The 18376-nt window shown below is 49.7% G+C and overlaps 1 protein-coding gene across 4 annotated transcripts in view; it reads left to right on the top strand.

Annotated features, from left to right (window-relative positions):
- The window catches only part of KIRREL3 (kirre like nephrin family adhesion molecule 3), a 542134-nt gene that overhangs the window by 469458 nt on the left and 54300 nt on the right, over positions 1-18376 (top strand). The window lies entirely within an intron of this gene.

The following is an 18376-nucleotide window of genomic DNA, read 5'->3' as shown; positions in this document are numbered from 1 at the left end:
CTATAGACAAAACTAGAAGGGAAAAGGCAGGGACAGCAGGGTGGTGCTGAAGTGAGGTGGAGTCATTCCCCCCAATTTCTGCTAGCCAGGGGACTCCTATGTAATGTCTTTAGACCCATTCGGTTTGGCAATGATTCTCACCCGAAGTATCCAAAGCAATGCACGGTTTCTGTGCTGATGCAGAAGAGTCCGTGGTCAGCATCCCGGGCCATTTAATAATTGGCATTTGTTGGAGGCTCTCTCTCCGTGGGCAGTGCTGTGGAATAAGGAACCTGCGCCTTGGGAGCAGGTGTGTGAGGGGCACTGTCCCCAGGAACCAGGTACCCCGGTGCCAGTCCACTCTGCCCCCACCGGCACCCACTCCCGGCTCGTTCTCTCTGAGTTTTCCCTCACTCACTGAAAAGTCAGACGATGATAACCATGGGGCGTGAGGTCGCCCACTCCCGACGAGCCCCTTCCCCCGTGTCTGTGGCGCTCCACGAGCCCCCGAGACTATTAGCACCTCTCTGGGAATATTTAACTGAAAACAATTTCTAGTCGGGATCTGTTATAATTACTAATTAGATCTGATTATAATTATCTCTCGCTGCCATCCCTCACCTGACACACAGGATAGGACGAGGCCTTGCGACAATTAGCAGCGAGTCTTCCCCGATACACTGGCTGATTAGGAACACAATTGCAGGGTCGGGGGGAAGAGCCTGGCTTATTAAAGAGAGGCTGCGGCTGTTTACCGAGGAATGTTGTGATCAAATTAGATTAAAATTAATGAGGGGGAAACTCAGAGTGTGGAAATGTGCTTTTTTCCCTCAACAATCTCCTTTTTGTCTCAGCTGATGACATTTGGGGGAGGGGGAGAAGTTGAAGTCCCCCCCAGCCCCTGTGCTCCCTCTGCTTCCTTTCCCCACCTGGGACTTGTGAGGTTTAGTAGTCACCTCTACTGAGCCTGGAGCCCAGCCCAGCCCAGAGTGATGCAGTCTGGAAAACAGACTTTGGACAAGGCACCAGAACTCCCCGAGCCTCAGCTTTCTTATCTGTCAAATGGGGAGAACACTTGAGCCAGACACCTGCCCAATTGCCTGCAGGCCTTTAGAGGTTGGGCAGGGTTATGTGTCCAACAAGGGCCCACAAGCTCCCTGGGAATCCGAGACCACAGCTTAGTCATGTGGCCATTCCCAGCTCAACTCCAGGCCTGGCTCAGAGACAGTTCTGGTAACCGGAGGAAGAGCTACACTAAACTCCCATCTCCTCTCAAGAGCAGCAGGCCCTACTTTGAAAAGAGGTGCCAGTAGAGACAGCCTCATGTCATTGGTCACTGGGTGTCCTCACACATTACGGGTCACTGGGGAGACCTGAATTACCCCCAAACTCAGCATGCCTCCTCACCTGGGAACAGGGAGCCCGCCCTCATCAGAGGATCTACAACAAAGAGTGGAAACCTGGGCAAGTCAGCTCGCTCCTCTGGGCTCGAGTAACTTCATCCCTGATGGGTCTTCTAGACTCCTGGAGCTGATTCTAAAAAGCAGCAGCCAGCCCTATACCTGTGGGAGAGTTAGCATGGCCCGTGGGTGACCCACATGGTCACTGTAGACACGTCACTGGGGAGACCTGAATGATTTGTTTGAAACATCCTTGACATTCTCTATACCGATGAGAGGTCAGGCACAGTTTGGTAAAGAGGGGGACACACACACACACACACACACTCACTCTCATGCAAGGCACACCCACTGCACACACAGCCAAACAGGCCCTTAAGCCCAGCACATGCAGCATGCAGCCCCCTGTGGAAAGTATGCTAATTTATGTAGCTGCTCTGGCTAGTATTTAACCAGCTCTCTGAAAGGATCCTCAGAGGAATCTTGGAGTACATTTCCTGTGCCATCACCCTCCTCCACAAGTGCAACACCTCCTCCCTCCACCACTTCATTCCTCACCGGTAAGCCTCTCTCAGCTCCTGGGCTGCCGAGAAGCAGTTCTGAGTGTTTGCAGCACAGGGGCCAGCCACAGCTCCCAGATGTCCAGAGAGAAGTGTGCTGGACCTGAGATCTGTGTATGCCCCCTTGACTGAGCCCTGCTCCCCCAGCCCTGACCCCCTGCCTACCACTCCTAGTCTTGGGTTCTGATGTCTGCCCCACACACATACTTTCAGGGGACCTCTGTTCAGCGTTCTGAATAGCCCTTGCTCTCTTAGTAAGTCCACCCTATACTTACCTCTTTTCCAAGGAATTACTGCTCTGCCCTGCCTTCCCAGATGTCTCCATAGCACCCAACCCTCATTCTGACCTTGACCAAAAATGTGGGTTCCCATGTAGTTTAGAGGTGAGCTAGACAGGAGCCATGGTGTGGTCAGACTTATAATCAAATTCCTAGGCCCTAGTACTATGTGCCCTTCTCCAAACTACCTAGCCTCTCAGACCCTCAGATGCTTCATCTACAAGATGAGAATTTAAAAAAAGCTGCCTGCCTGTGTTTGGGGTCACTCTAAAGAGAAAGACAGGCATGTATAGGAACACTTGTGACTGACAGCATAGTGCCTCACAACATTTGGAGCAGACACCTTTGACGACTCGCTGGCCATTTCTGCAAAATCTGTTCCAGTTGTCTATTGCCATATAACAAATCATCCCCAAACTCAGGAACTTAAAACAGCAGTCATTATTTATTAGCTCTCTCAGTTTCTGCAGATCAAGAAGCTACACGCAGCCAGCTAAATGGCTCTGGCTTAGACCTCTCATTGCAATCAGACATAGCAGGGGCTGGGTCATCTCAAAGTCTCCTCTAGTTTGATGAGTGGGGCTGGGAAGATGTGAACAGCTTGGGGGTACAGTGCTGGAGCTCCTCGGGCATCTCTCTACATCTCTGTGTCTCGCCACATGATCTCTCCAGTGAGGTAGCTTCAGGATAGCAAACGTCTTCATGGATGTTTAGGGCTCCAAAGCACATGCTGAGTTCCCATTGGCAAATGCACCTGAAGTCCCCAGTTGCCCCCGGGGACCAGAGCAGGCTAGGGCCTCTGCCCATCTTCCCTCTGACAACCATCTGCATGTGGGAGGCCCTGCCCCTCCTGCTCCCTGAGGCACAGCACCGTGCTTGTTCCCACCAGCCCTAGTGTCTCTTGGTCACGGTCTGTAAGTGGGCACCTGCCAACCCCAACCCTCCCCTGCTTTCGGTGTGCAATACCTAGGCTGGGGGCAGGGAAGTCAGGGCACCTATTCTATCTCCATTCCATTCTGGAGAGCTGGAAACTCAAGATTGTTTGCCAAGATCCCAAATCCAAATGTGACTTGGTCAACTCCTGCCAGGTCAGCATCTGCCTCACAGTGCTCCAGAGTCTTGGTAGCAAACGCCTAGAATGAGCCCACATGGACTCTTGGATCCATGGAGCGACATTTCTGGGAAGGCCTGGGGATGGGCCAATGCAGACACAGAGGCCCTGGGAGGGCAAGTCTAGCGTAGGACACTTACCTGCAAACTCCACCCCCTTGCTGTGTGCTCCCGCCTCCCTCATCTACTCACAACATTGCACACGAGTCTCTGGGGCCCTCCTCTGCCTGGAATACTCCTCTCCTCACTCTCCCCACTCCCCCACCAACCTTGCCACATAGGTCCCTCAATCTTGTCTGGCCTCACCCACTCTGCTTTAGGGTCCCTGCGCCTCCTGGAACAGCACTTAGCACACAGTCCCGGTCACTGAGCACAGGGACACACTGTCCAGGTGGGCTCCACTCCCACTCCAGGTCCTGACGGGACCCCTCCTCAGGCAAACCCCTGCCTCCTCAGATATGAGAAGCAGATAGGAGGGCCTCCCTTGTAAGGCCCTCAGAGCATTCAGCATCCACTGCGGGAGGCGACCAACACGTATGGAGCCTAGATCAGCAGGAACCTGTAGAATGAGCCCTCTTTGTGGTCAGTAGAACTTAGGTCTCGTGAATGAACTTCGGTCTGCAGTCCAGGAGGGTAGAGGGCCCTGGAGGTGGGCGCAGAAAAGGGTGTACATGGGGAGGGCTTTCAGTGAGTCAGCAGGCAAGAGAGGCTGGTGACAGGGCTTTGAAATCAGGCTGAGGGCGAATAAACTTTGCAGACTCGAGGGAAGGCATGGGGTTGGGGAGAGGGGGGCCTTGAGAAGGCAAGAAAGAGTAAGATTGCAGGATCGCCTCTTTCTTTTTTTTTTTTTTTTTTATTTATTTATTTTATTTGTTTGTTTGTTTTGTTCATACATGCATGCACTGGGTACAGTCAGAAGCGCGGGAGGGTGAGAGAATTCACCAGAGCCAGAGTGGGGAGCAGAGCAGGCAGAAGGACCGAAGTACACTGCTGAGGGGAGCAGCGGGTGGCAGGAGAGGTGTGTGCACCATGTGGGACCCTCCTCCGGTGGCCGGGGAGCAGCCGGGGATCAAACCGGCGCTGCAGAGGCTGCGGGCAGCTTCGCAACCCAGCGCTCAACCGCTGCACCACCGGGGAGGCCCGATTGCCTCTTTCTTAATTGTCACCTTCCACCTGCTCCACTTCCTCCCCTCTCCCTTCAGTCCCTCCCAAACCCCCAGTGCAGCCCAGGATCTGAGCACAAGAGCTAGGGCCTGCCTGGAGGACAGGGACTAGGAGGAACCAGTTAAATATGCATCCCCTAGAAGTAGTCAGTGCACAGCCTGGTCATCCTGCTTGAACCTCACCCCTTCTGGGCACCAGCTCAGAGCCTGCAAGAACCTTTGCTCATCTGGCTGGTCTCTGCTCCTGGCCACTGAGGCCCCAGGGCTTCCTGGTCTAGTTACAAGGAATGTCATCACAGGGGCCTAGGAATGGCTGCCTGTCTCTATCTGTAGGGACTCATGAGCCCATCTGTCTTCCCTCGCAGCCTGCCCCTGCCTTAGTCTCCCCTTGCCTGCAGAACTCTAGGCCTGAACTGGTCACAGATGGGGGTCCCAATGGGCCTCCCCTGGTGGCTCAGCAGTTGAGCGCTGAGTTGCAAAGCTGCCCACAGTCTCTGCAGCACCGGTTTGATCCCTGGCCGCCGGTGAGGGTCCCACATGGCGTGCAGACCTCTCCTGCCACCCGCTGCTCCCCTCAGCAGTGTATTTCGTCAGTCTGCCTGTTCTGCTCCCCACTCTGGCTCTGGTGAATTCTCTCACCCTCCCGTGCTTCTGACTGTACCCAGTGCTTGTATAAATAAATAAATAAATAAATAAATAAATAAATAAATAAATAAATAAATCTATCTACCTTTAAAAAAAAAAAAAGATGGGGGTCCCAAGGTCCTGGAAGTTTGGACTGTGTTTTGTCCCCATCAAAATGACAAAAGAGGAGCAGTTTTCCGCCTTGGGGTCCGTCCCCCTCAGTTATTTATCTTGAAGGTCACAATAAAGGTGACTTTCAGGTGGGGCAGGATGGACCTCAGTAGCCCTCCTGGACTCACAGGAAAGGGGCAGGCAGGGATTAGAGAGCTGCCCAAGCTCACAGTGGGAATTTGAGCTGGAACCCAAGTTCAGGTTGGTACAGGACTTAGGTTAGAGGGAGGTACAAAATGTAAATGGTATCCAAAAGCTCAGTAATCTCCACAAATAACATTTTATTTGTATTTGAAATAATACAAGAAACATTAATTTTGGAACAAAACGTTATATAAAGTGGGCCACAGTAACAGCACCAAATTGAGCCATATTGGAGTGTAGGGCAAGAAGAAAAATAAAGACATGTATTTTTTTAACAGTTAATTTTCCTTCCAGAACATGAAAGCGTTTAAAATATACTGAAACATTTTAAAGTAAGTATAGTACGACTCACATTATTTTAAGTCTAAAAATTGTATTTACAGCAAAAAGTTAAATTATCATTTTACTCCCCTGAGTGTTGAAAACAAAGGCAACAGTAATAATAATAATAATCTACTTCTCTTTGCTTATCCCACTTTCAATTAAGGGAATTGCCATGTTTGATCATTTCCCTTGACCAAGTGACCCTCTTAAATAATTTTTAATTAACTTTAGCTTAATGAGCCTATCTTTATTTAAAATGGTGATATTTAGTTCACCATGGATATTTCTGGGTTTTTTTTTTTTCATTTTCATTAAATATATTTCCATTATTGAGGCTTTGGGCGCCCCCCGAAGTTTCATGCCTGGTCTTGGTTAGCAAGAAGGTGTTGGACAGCCTGCCCTCAACCAGAGGCTAGGGCAAGAGCAGGAAACTCTAGGGATGAGCCAGGTGGGGTCAATGACCAGCCACGTGTATAGCCAGGCAGGCTGGGGACAGTGAGTGCAAAGTGCAAGTGGTATGGGGTTGAGGACCTGAATTCAGGTTCCAGCTCAAATTCCCACTATGATCTTAGACAGCTCTCCAATCCCTGCCTGCCCTTTTCCTCTGAGTCCAGGAGGGCTAATGAGGTCCACCCTGCCCTACCTGCCTGCAGGGTCATTGTGACCTTCAAGATAAATAACTGAGAGGCGGAGGGACCTGCAATACACAGTGCAAATGCATATGCAAGTCCCCTTGCTGGTCAGCCGCAGCACCTAAGATAAGTCCACAGCCTCTCTGGTCACTCAGTGCCGAGTCAGTAAGTTCTGCTTCATGTCTAAACTAATTCCTCCACCTCTGCCTCCTGGTCCATCATGTCTGGAAGACCAGCATCCCTTTTTGGCCTGGAGGTCTGTATTTAGTCCTATGGCCTTTGGATTCCAGCCACCTCCAGGACTGCCTGCGGTCTGAGCATCCGTCTCCTCAGCATCAGAAAGCCCAGACAGAGCCTGGGACTCTGCCAGCTGTGGCCTCCTGACAGATAAGAAGCCCAAGTCTTCCCCTGCACGGCCCACCTTGAGTCCCCTCCAGCATCTTGATACTTCACCATTAACAGCTGTTGAGGCATAAACCACTTGTAAGAAAAGGCCTCTTCACTCTCAGTTTATCAGAATTTGCTTGGAAGCAGTAAAAAATGCCCGATGATCGTTCCCCCTGCACCAGTGGGAGCTGGAGGCCAAGGCTGGCTGTCTGTTGTAGGAATTAGCTGCCTCGTCCCCACCTTTCTACTCCAGCCCTACCCTTCCCTGCGCCCTCCACCCCTGCACCTTCCTGGACCTTCCTCCTTTGCAAAATGAAACATCTCTCAAAGCACTGGGCAGACAGACTAATTGGGATCGGGGAAGAAACTTCAGGAAAACCCGCGAGCAAGAGTAAGTAGAGGGCCTCCCCGGTGGTGCAGCGGTTGAGCGCTGGGTTGCGAAGCTGCCCGCAGCCTCTGCAGTGCCAGTTCGATCCCCAGCTGCTCCCCGGCCACCGGAGGAGGGTCCCACATGGCGTGCAGACCTCTCCTGCCGCCCGCTGCTCCCCTCGGCAGTGTACCTCGGTCCTTCTGCCTGCTCTGCTCCCCGCTCTGGCTCTGGTGAATTCTCTCACCCTCCCGCGCTTCTGACTGTACCCAGTGCTTGTATAAATAAATAAATAAATCTTAAAAAAAAAAAAAAAAGAGTAAGTGGACATTAGCTGAGAGGGGCTTGAGAAGTCACCAGGGCCACTCCTAGCTCAGGGTCACACGCATGTCACATTCATCACCTATGCAGGGGTCGGGTAGAAGTTGAAGGCTCTAGAGAATGAGACTCATTCCTCCCCTGACTGTGCTTCTAACACAGTTCTTCCCAGCATTTAGCCTCACTCCGTATTTCAACTTGAGCCCATCTTCCCCTTTGAATGCAGGTGGAGACCATATGTTCTCCCTTGCACCCTCCTCTATGTATCAGTGGCCTCTTTTGTTACCGTTAAGTCATCCTTGTGCTTGATAAGTCCTAAGGAAACTGAGGCAATCAAGAATGGGAGCCATTGGGCTCATAGAAGGCAAGTAAGAAAAAGAAAAGCCTGGATTCTGAAATATGTTTTTCTGAAAAAACAAATCTGTGCTGTAGGGAGAGGGGTTGATGGTGACTTGCTGTGTTGCTTCGGGCAGGTCCCTCACCTTCTCTGGGCCAGCTCCCACACACCAAATAAAGGAAGTATGTGGGTTGGTACAGCTCTGGGGTTCTTCCATGTTGCAGTCTCAGTCTGGTCCAGGCCAAGACTCCGGGTCATCTCTCTGGGGATGGGCATGGGCAGGCGTGCCTGACCTGGTTTCGTTACCAGCTTCAGACTTTGACGATAGGTGCCAAATGGCTAGATGCCTAGCGAAGCTGGAAACCTTAACCAGTCCGATGGCGTGAATGAGTTCTCTTAACCACCCCTGCAGGAGGAGAGGGTACTTTGGTTTCCCCCCTCAGAGCAATGGGAGAAGCAAAAAAGCACCCCCTTTCACCCTGTGAGCGCCCCACTCAGCTGGCATGTCCAGCTCTGGTATCTGTGTGAAGCTCGTGCTCATCTTGTCCTGGCCTCATGACCTTCTGCCAGCGTCCACTGTTGCACCCTCTGTGCAGATGTGAACGCCACATGCAAGGAAGAGAAACTTGCCAAAGATCGCACAGCTGGGTGCAGCCACCCTGAGACTGGAGCCTTGGGTAATCAGAAGCCCGCTGTCTCTCCATCAGGAGCCTTCCCGCCACTGAGGGACACAAAACCCAACCGCACCCCATCCCTGCTCTCCTCTCCGGTGCCCCTCCCCAGGCAGGTGGGCTGTGAATGGTGCTGCCAGATGCACCCCATGTCCTTCACAACAGATGGCCTTCTCTGCCTGACCACAGGCTCTGGCCAAAAGAGGGGAGTCATCCTGTCCAACTCCAAGGGCTATTCTTGGCTTTGCCTGGTCCGCTGGAGCCAGGAGATGTAGGCGCAGAGCCAGTCTAGGGCAATGAGGCAGAAGGAGAAGGAAGAAAGGAAAGAGGGCCCTCTCACCCCTCAGGCGAGGGAAGGCCCCACTTTGTTATCATAGGACGCAGGCTCGCGGTCTAGCTAACTCATCCAATGCCACAGAGCTAGTGACCGGGAAGGCCACTGTGCAGCCCAGGCCCAATCCTGCATCTTTGGCCCAACAGCATGTCCACTAAGGCAGGAATCCCACGCTCCTGTGCAACCCAGCAGCCTTGTCACAGACGGGTCCTGGCTGAGGAACGCGTCACACAGCGAGCTCTCCCTCCGTCCCAGTGGCTGTGCCCAGTAAATGCAAATTAACTCGAATGAGAGTCTAAAATAAACATACTCATACTTCCCCCCCAACTACACACACACACACACACATGCACACACGCACGCAATGCATTCCAAAGTGAAATGCAAATGATATTTTCAATAATATGCCAGATGTGGATTACCCATGACTCTGGCGGTGAACATCAATACCCTGGCAGGGAGCTCACTGACTTTCAGACACATCCAGCGCATTTCACCTCAACCAGCACTGAACAGCTCACCCCATCTACTCCTCAGAGCAGCTGATGGGCTGTTCCTAACCCACACATTTGCATTTGGTCCAATAAATGCAGCACTTGTGCCTCAGATTCCTGCACAGTGGTGGTGTCAGTCTGAGCTGAAACCATCTATTGGGCAAGGGCTAATCTCAGGACACTCTCTGGGATTCTTTCCACCTCTTCCCATAGTGCCTCCTGCCCCCTCCCCAGGTTCCAGGCACAGAGCACTTTCCAGGGTGAGTCACTTGCTAATCAAAAGGAAAGGAAAGCCTTGGACAGAGACAACAAAAAGAAGGAGGTGACTGAGGATCCAAGGGTTGCCAGAGCCCCCAGAGAAAGGGATGGTTAAAAGAGGAGAGTGGGGAACACAGAGGAAAGAGACTTGTCCAAGGTCTCAGGAAAGCCAGGGATGACAGCTGTCCTGGGTTCCAAACTCGGCGATTCCACGCCTACAGCCATCTCCCAGTCAGCAGTGCCCTTACCAGCCCCAAACCCTCATCTCCCCAAACTAGCCATGAAGCCAACATGGAGTGTCAACAGGGCCGAAGGGGACCTTCTGGAACATAGTAGGTACTCAATACATCTTGGATTTTTCTAGATCTGCCCCCTCTCAAAGTATCCCCATCTGGATGTGTTGTTTTTCTACTCTACCCCCTACACACGCGTGCGTGCGCACACACACACACACTCACACACACACACACACAGACTCACTCATCTAGCCAGTGCTATTATGTTGAGCACCGACTCTGTGCAAGCCCTCAGCTGGGGCAGAACAGGTAAGGTGGATTATGACTTCCCCTCCAGAAGCCCCCCAGGCAGACTCCTCTACCCAGCCCTCCTGGAGTCCCATACAGCAAATCCTGAGGAGAGGGAGTGAAGGAGGCACCCACCCAGAACAGCCCCACAGTACCGGCGGGGCTGCCTGCTGGGCCAAGATGAGTCCTCAGTCACAGTCCAGTGAAGGCCGAAGGAGGCACTTCAGCAAAGCCTGAATATCAGCAGGTGTCCTGCAGCAGATGGGAAGGGACAGGCATTACAGGAAGAACAAGCACACCCTCTTTTCCCAGCGTCTGGAGATGTGAGGGTAACTGTGCAAAGGCGTTTGGGGTATGGTGGAGAAGACCCACACTGCACCCACACTCCCAGATGAGGGCCAGCCTCCCTGAGCCCAGCCTAGTTGGGGCAGGCCAGAAGGAAGAAGAGACCATCCTTCCCTGTTGGAAATAATCACTCGGACTGAGGAGGAAAATAATTTACCTTCTAATTAAGGTCTGAATCACCACTAGTGAGTGGCTTTCTGGAGGGTGACAGTACACAGAGGGTCTTATCAGGATCCACCTTCCCCCAAAGGATGGCTGGGGTCAGACTGGGCACTGGGGTGTCAGCGAGCTGGGAGGCTGTGGGGTCCAGACCAGAAGGGAATGCAGAGCTCGGGGTCTTTGAGTCAGAATCAGGACTGATAGGCTACTGGCCTGCCAGGTCGTCCCAGGGTGAGGGCACATCACGCTGTGACTATGGGTACCCCAAGCCCTCACACCACCCCAGGCTGCGCAGTTCCTAAGTAATCAAGTAGAAAGGATGCTGGAGTGAATGTCAGAGACATTAAAAACCTCATCTTTCAGCTGAATCACTCCTGGACCTTGGACCCCTGCTTTGCACTTTTATTCCCCTGGAACACATCCTATCTACCTTCTAGGGATGAGAGGGTGGCTACACAGGGGGCTAACTGTGGAGAGAAGCGAGCACATCAACTATGTAGCACAGCAGCACCCAGTGGATGTGTAATTACTTACATTGTTGAGTGGAAAGTTGTGTTTTTCCTAAGCATTGGGAATGTCTGGGAAGCATTTTCCTCCTTCCCAGGCCAGCCCCCCAACCTGTTCTGCACCCTGTATGGCATTCCAGGCTGATTTGATGAGGTTCTATCTATGGCCATTGTCATTGTGAGACCCCATGACTCTCTCTACATTGCTTCTCTTACATTGCTCATTAGCATTTCACTTGAGCTTTCTTTTTTGAGCTTTATTGAGATATGATTGGCATAGAACATGATGTAAGTTTAAGTTGTAAAATATGTTGATTTGATAACTTGTATATTGTATATTGCAAAATGATTACCACCATTGCATTAGCTAATACCTTCATCCTGTCGTGTAATTGCTGGGTTGTTTTGTTTTTGTTTTTTTTTTTTTTTTGTGGCAAGGCTCTTTAAGATCTACTCTTTAAGGACACTTAAATATATAGTGTACTATTATTAACTAGAATCACCAGGCTATATATTAGCTCCCCAGAACTGGTTGATCTGATAACTGGAAGTTTGTACCATTTGACCATTATCTCCCCATTTTCCAGCCTTCCTCTTCCAGCCTCTGGTAACTGTTTCTACTGTCTGTTTCTCTGAGCTCAGTTTTTTCAGATTTCACATATCATACAGTATTTTTCTTTCTGTCTGACTTATTTCACTTAGCATAACGTGCTCAAGCTCCATCCAAGTTGTTGCAAATGGCAGGATTTCCTTCTTTCTCCTGGCAGAATAATTTCTCATTATATATTCTATATATATAACATGTTTCACTATATTATATATGTGAAGAAAGAAGATTTTGTATATTAGTTTATATATGTATGTATGTGTGTGTGTATATATATATATATATATGTATATATATCCAACATGAAAAGAACTCATACAATTCAATAGAAAAAAATTTTAAATGGCAGAGAAACTTTTTTTTTCCAAAGAAGACATACAGATGACCAAGAACATTCTGTGACTAATTGACAGAGAAATGCAAATCAAAACCACAGTAAGATATCACCTCACTCCTGTGAGGATAACAATCATCCAAAAGATGACAAGTAGCAAGTGCTGGTGAAGATGTAGAGAAAGGTGGAAAGGTAAATTGGTGACGCCTCTACGGAAAACATTATGGAAGTCCCTTAAAAATTAAAAACAGGGGGGCCTCCCTGGTGGCACAAGGGGTTATGATGCAACCTATGAAGCTCTCCACAGCCACTGCAGCTCGAGTTCAATCCCCGGCCAGGGAGCTTCCCACATGGTGCAGCAGACCTCTCCTGACTTGCCCACTGCTCCCCTCAGCAGTGTATTTCAGTCAATCTGCCTGTTCTGTTCCCCATTCTGTCTCTGGTGAATCCTCTCACGCCCGCCCCCCACACACACACCTCTGGCCTGTACTTGTATGCATAAATAAATAAATCATTAAAAACTGGGTTCTCTCTGGTGCCCCAGGGCTTAAGTCTCAGCGCTATCATATCTACAGCCAGAGTTCAATCCTAGGGAGCTAACCCATGTATGGCACAGCAGACCTCTCCTGTCTCACCCACTGCTCCCCTTAGCAGTGAATTTCAGTAAATCTGCCAGTTCAACCCCACTCTGCACCTCTGGCCTATATCCCAGTTCTTCTATGCAAAAATAAATAAATAAATAAAACCAGAACTACCATACATACCGCAATCCCACTTCTGGGTATCTACCCAAAGGAATTGAAATCAGTAGTGATATTGCACTCCTGTGTTCATTGTAGCATTATGCAACATCCAAGATATGGAAACAACCTGTGTGTCCATCAATGAATGAATGGGTAATAAAGATGTGGTAGACAGACCACACATGGCTAGATAGGTATGGAATATTCAGTCATTAGAAAGAAGGAAATTTTAAAATTTGTCTGGAAATACAAAAGACCCCGAATAGTCAAAGAAATCTTAGGAAAGAACCAAGTTGGAGGCATTATACTTCCTGATTTCCAACTATGCTACAAAACTGTGGTGAGTATCAAAATAGTGAGTTACTGGCATAAAAATACAGGGATCAATGGAACAAATAGAGAACCCAGAAATAACCCCCTGTATAGAGCCAACTAATATTTGACAAGGGAGTTAAGAATACTCAGGGGGAAAGGGTTCTCTCTCCACTAAATGGAGTTAGAAAAAGTGGACAGCCATAGGCAAAAAAAAAAAAAAAAAAAAAAATGAAATTGACCCCCACTTACATCTCTTATAAAAATGAACTTGAAATGGATTCAAGACATAAACATAAGACTTGAAATCCTAAAACAGAGGAGGAAAGCTCCTTGAGGATGGTCTTGAAAGTGATTTCCTGGATATGGCAACAAAGCACAGGTAAAAAAGCAACAATTAGGAAGTTTGGGACTACTTCAAATTAAAATGTTACTTCATAGCAAAGAAATCAAGGGGGGAAAGTATGTGCAAATCATAGACCTGACTGAGCTTTCTTGACACTCTGCCTTAACCCATGGGAACAACCCACATAGCTGGAGAGAAGGTGGCAGGCTTTTCCTGAACCTTCCCCTTGGCACAGACCCAAGCACCTGCTCCACCCTCGTGTTCATTCTCAAGTTTAATCCTTCCCCAGGCGAGCCTATATTAGCTCCACTCTACAGGTGGGGAAACTGAGGCTCAGGGAGGTTAAGGAAGTTGTCCAAGGTCACCCCAAGGTGACACCTGGGTCTGTCTGAGAGCAACTCAGTGGATGCTCTTTCCTAATCCCCATCACCTTCACCCGGGACTGGAGATGCAGGGGTTGGGCCACCACTAACCCAGCCCTTCCACACTGGCTCACCCTGGCTGTGGGGATGACCAGAGCCAGGCGGGGAATGCCTCCATGCCCTGAGCACATAGTGGGGCCAGCATCTCCCCTTTGCCAGCTACCCAAGCTCTTCACCTGAGGGACTATATTCTGATACAGAGCCCTCTGGGGCTGAAGCCATGCCCGCCCTCACCTCCATAGTGGGAGAGAAGGCCTTGCCCCCACCTCCTGGGAGCACTACTCCTCTCTGGGGATTGCCTGTGGCTAAAGAGAAGAAGTCCACTCCCAGTGACCCAGTGACTGCCCCCACCACAGGGTATAAATGTCTGTGGGTAGGGGGAGCCAATCCTAAGGGCCATGCAGCCTCACAGCTACTGTGGAGTCTGCCGAGACATCTGCTGAGCTGCCGTGTAGCTGGGCTCAGCCTCTGTCCAGTCCTGCTTGGTTTGCTCCCTTCAGGGGGTGGTCGGGAGAGCACACCCCCCCCCGACCCCCCCCCACCCCCCCACCCCCCCCACCCCCCCGCTCCCCGGTACCTTGTCAGATCTCTAGCTCAGATCACAACCAGATTGGGGGTAACTTGATTCCTCCAGTAATGCTCTGAGGGGGGGCAAGAGGCTGCAGCCTTTCTGCCTCTTCCAATGCGGCATCCAGAAACTGCCACGCAGGCCCAGCCACCTATAAAATGCACCCTCTGTCCATGAAGTGGAATACAACACTTACCAATTCTGAGGAGAAATGTGGTCTCTCTCTGTGAAAAATGAGGAAGATGGGAGATTTCAAAAATATCTATCACGCTAAACGCTAGATGAGCATTAAAACACCTTCTTATAATGAATTCTAAAAGCGTTGCCCTTTTCCAAATGCAGAGGTTTGTACTTTTTCAAAAACAGGCTCTCATCATAAAACAACTTTGCTTTTTTTTTTTTCCCTCTCAGGATTCTAGAAATACCTGTGTATAGTGAATTTGGTGATTTGCATAAAGTTGAAAGGTCCATTTACTGGTTTTCTGGGATTCCCTGAAATGAATTTTGTGGCAAGGAGCCTGGAGAAAGCGTTTTGCTTTATTCCTTCCTTGGCATGCTGCCACGTGGCCCTATGGGGTTCTTCGTTATAAGGGACAGTCTATTTTCTCTGCTCACATTTATCTTTCTCCTGAGAGGTGGCACACCTCACGGGTCCTGTCGCTTCTCCTCTTTGCCTGCCTTTCCCTGTTTGTCCCCTCTCTGCAGTCTCTCTCACAGTCACTTCATTGCTTCCTCTCCATCTCCCCAGCTCCCCTTCAACCCACCACAGTATGGAACAAATATGTGTTTTCACAATGTGAAGAGCGGTGTTCCTAATGCCTTGTTTTAAAAGTCAGCTATTAGAACTCCTTGTATTTATTTGTTAAACCCCTTAATGGGGTGACTCTTTATCTCATGCCCCTCAATTTCTGTAGTGTCTTAGAGCTCCTGTTATTGGTTGGGAGGCTTCCCGCCCCACACTCCACCCCAATACCCCACCCTACCCCCACCCCAGCCTCATTTCCCTCCTTAGCAAAAGCCACAGAACTCCAGGAGGTTGAGGTGCCAGATGGGAGCTCAGAGCAAAACCAGCCTTATCAGTTCTGCTTTCGATTTATGGGAGTGATCTGCCCACTGGCTGGGTCAGAACACGGCCTTGATGATGTGGAAGCAGCAGTGGGAATGCACTAACTATCCTTCCTAAGCAGCCACACAGCACCCAGGTTAGGAAGGTCTTGCTAACTGGAAGCCGATCCCTGGTTCTCCCCACTGCAAGTGTGTGACCTGCCCCAAGTGAATTGGCCATTCCATGCCTCAGTAAACCACATGGCATTCTGTGCAGTTTAAAGGCATAAATGGCAGCCCATGCCAACACAACTGGCTTCTCCCCAAAACTCAGCCAAGCAGGGCAGGACAACCCCCAAATTGAGTCAAGGTCAGAAAGAGCTAGAGCGTTTTTCCAGATGCTAAGTGATGGGCACTTGCTGTTATTCCTGCAAGCACCCCCAAAAAGGGCTCTCATGATGTGTGCCGTGGCCATCTGCACAGGAGCAAGGCCCTTCCTCAGCAGGACAGCCCACTTCCCCGGTGCCCGAGGGGGCCACTCACACCCTCTGTGTCCCATCCTCCCTCCTCCTGCTGGCCCACGCACTCTGCCACTCCACGCTGCCCTTCCTTTCTCCAAGTTCTTCCCCTGAGACTAAGATTTCTTCCTATGTTCTCCAAAGAGGGCTTCCTCCAACCCTCCCACACTTGGAGATGCACACACATACACATACACACATACACACCTGTATACACACATGTGCACACAAGCACATGTCCATATCCACACGTCCATATACACACATGTGCACGCACACACAGCCACATCCACGCGTCCACATCCACATGTCCACATCCACACGTCCGTGTCAACGTATGCACATACACATGTCCACATCCACACATCCATATACACACGTGTGCACATGCATATCCACGCATACACACACACACACACACACACACACACCACCCTCGCCCTCCCCACTGTCTCCTCCTCCCTCTGCTCCACATACATCCTGTGATTTATTTGCTCAGTATTAATGAAACATCCGTCTCCTCACAAAGAGCTCCTCACTGATGAGATGGCTCTGGCCCGCTTTCAGGGTTTAATCGGAAATAAGCAGAACGCTCACCCTTCCTAATTTGAGGGGATAACAAGTGACTCTGTTTGACTTAGCCCCCCAGCTTCTGTCTCCTTGCCCTCACCTCCTCCCTCAGCGGCTCCTACCCCTCCTGTCTCCATTGCCCCAACCCCTACCTGCTCCTCAGCACTGTGGTGGTTCTGGGGGACTTGTGGCAGAGTGCCACCATGACATCTGGGGGGTGGGGGAGGCAGGCAGGGCAGGAACAAGGGTAACAGATCAGGAGACTGAAACAAGCTGTTTCACTTGCTCTAGCTCCTCGTGGAGTCACCTTTTGGACAGATTTTCATAATATTGAGAGCCACCTGGTACTAAGTTCTTGCTATGGAGGCCAGACCTGAGACAAGACATTTGTGTCCACTCATGTCATTGGCACAGTGGCCCCATGCAACAGATGCCATGATGTCTATAACATAGATGTCATCCCACACAAAGAATTAAGTCATCTGCCCACCATGACCCAGCCCAGGACCTCCCTTCTGCCCCCCTGACAATAGGAGTGCCAAGTGAGAATGGGGCTGAACCCTCGCAGGTCTCCAGAGCAAGGGTCCTCAGAGCTCAGCTAGTCCAGGGACTGGGGGCTGGGCCAGGGCTGCAACTCAGCCCCCAGAGCTCTTCCCAATGCCACGTGCCACCACCCTGAGCTCATGTCTTGCTTGCCTCTCTTTGCTCCTGTCCTTCCGTCCCCACGGTTCCAGTAGAATGTCTATGCTGTGTCCCTCAGAATATGTGGGATGAGCTGTCCTAAAATAATCCCATTTGCATCCCCCCCAATTCCTCATGTAACCTTAAATAAGGTAAAGAGTATCTGAAGAAGACAAAAAGAGACCTACATTAAGTTACATCTATGTAACGAGCACATTTAAGGGTTGCCAGATGAAACGCTCAGCTCAGTTAACAGAATGCCCACTTGAAATTGAATAACATACAAACATGCTTGTACTATAAATTATTTGTTGCTTATCTGAAATTCAAATTTCATTGGACTTCCTTTTACTTACTAAATGTGGCAATGCTATCCAAATCCCAGTTCTGACCCTTACCGGCTGTGTTACGTTTGGGCAAGTAATTTAACCACTTTCTGCCTCAGCTTCCTCATCTCAAAAATATGATAATTATATCTGACTTATCTTGTCAGATACAATTGTGAGGATGAAATGGGAGAATGAAATTATTTGTATGGTACCAGAAGAACTGTAGAAGTGTTGTAATTTCTGGAAATATTACAAGCCCTTTATCAATGTTAGCTATTATTTTTTTTATTATTTTTAATTACTATGTCCCAGGTAATGTGCTAGGTAATGGGGAAAAAGCAAAGAAGCATCAGGACTCCCTGGCCCCACCCCAGCTCCTATGCCTTTGGGGAACCTGAACCAGATCCACAAATCAATGTGATATGGACAGTGGTGAATGCCCTATGTAAAAGGTGCAAGCATAGTGCTAACAGAATGGGAAGTTTGCCTTCAACTCAATGGATCAGGCCCTTGTTTATTGTCTTGTCTCCCCCACTAGAATATAAATTGCACTAGAGCAGAGTTTGGTGTCCCCTCATTCTTAGAACAGCACCTGGACCATAGTGGATGCTCAATACAAATTTTCTTTTGTTCATTTAGTGTTACTGAGATATAATTGACATCTAACATTGTATTAGTTTAAGGTCCATAGCATAATGATTTCAGTATCTATTTGAAATGATCACCATTATAGGTTTAAGTAACATCAACCTACTTACACAATACACATTTTTTTCTTGTGATGAGAAATATTAACATTACTCCCTTAGCACCTTTC

This window comes from Talpa occidentalis, unplaced genomic scaffold, assembly GCF_014898055.3.
Source record: "Talpa occidentalis isolate TD23 unplaced genomic scaffold, MPIMG_talOcc4v2.1 talOcc4.12, whole genome shotgun sequence".
Lineage (NCBI taxonomy): Eukaryota > Metazoa > Chordata > Mammalia > Eulipotyphla > Talpidae > Talpa > Talpa occidentalis.
This window is presented reverse-complemented; position numbering and strand designations above follow the sequence as displayed.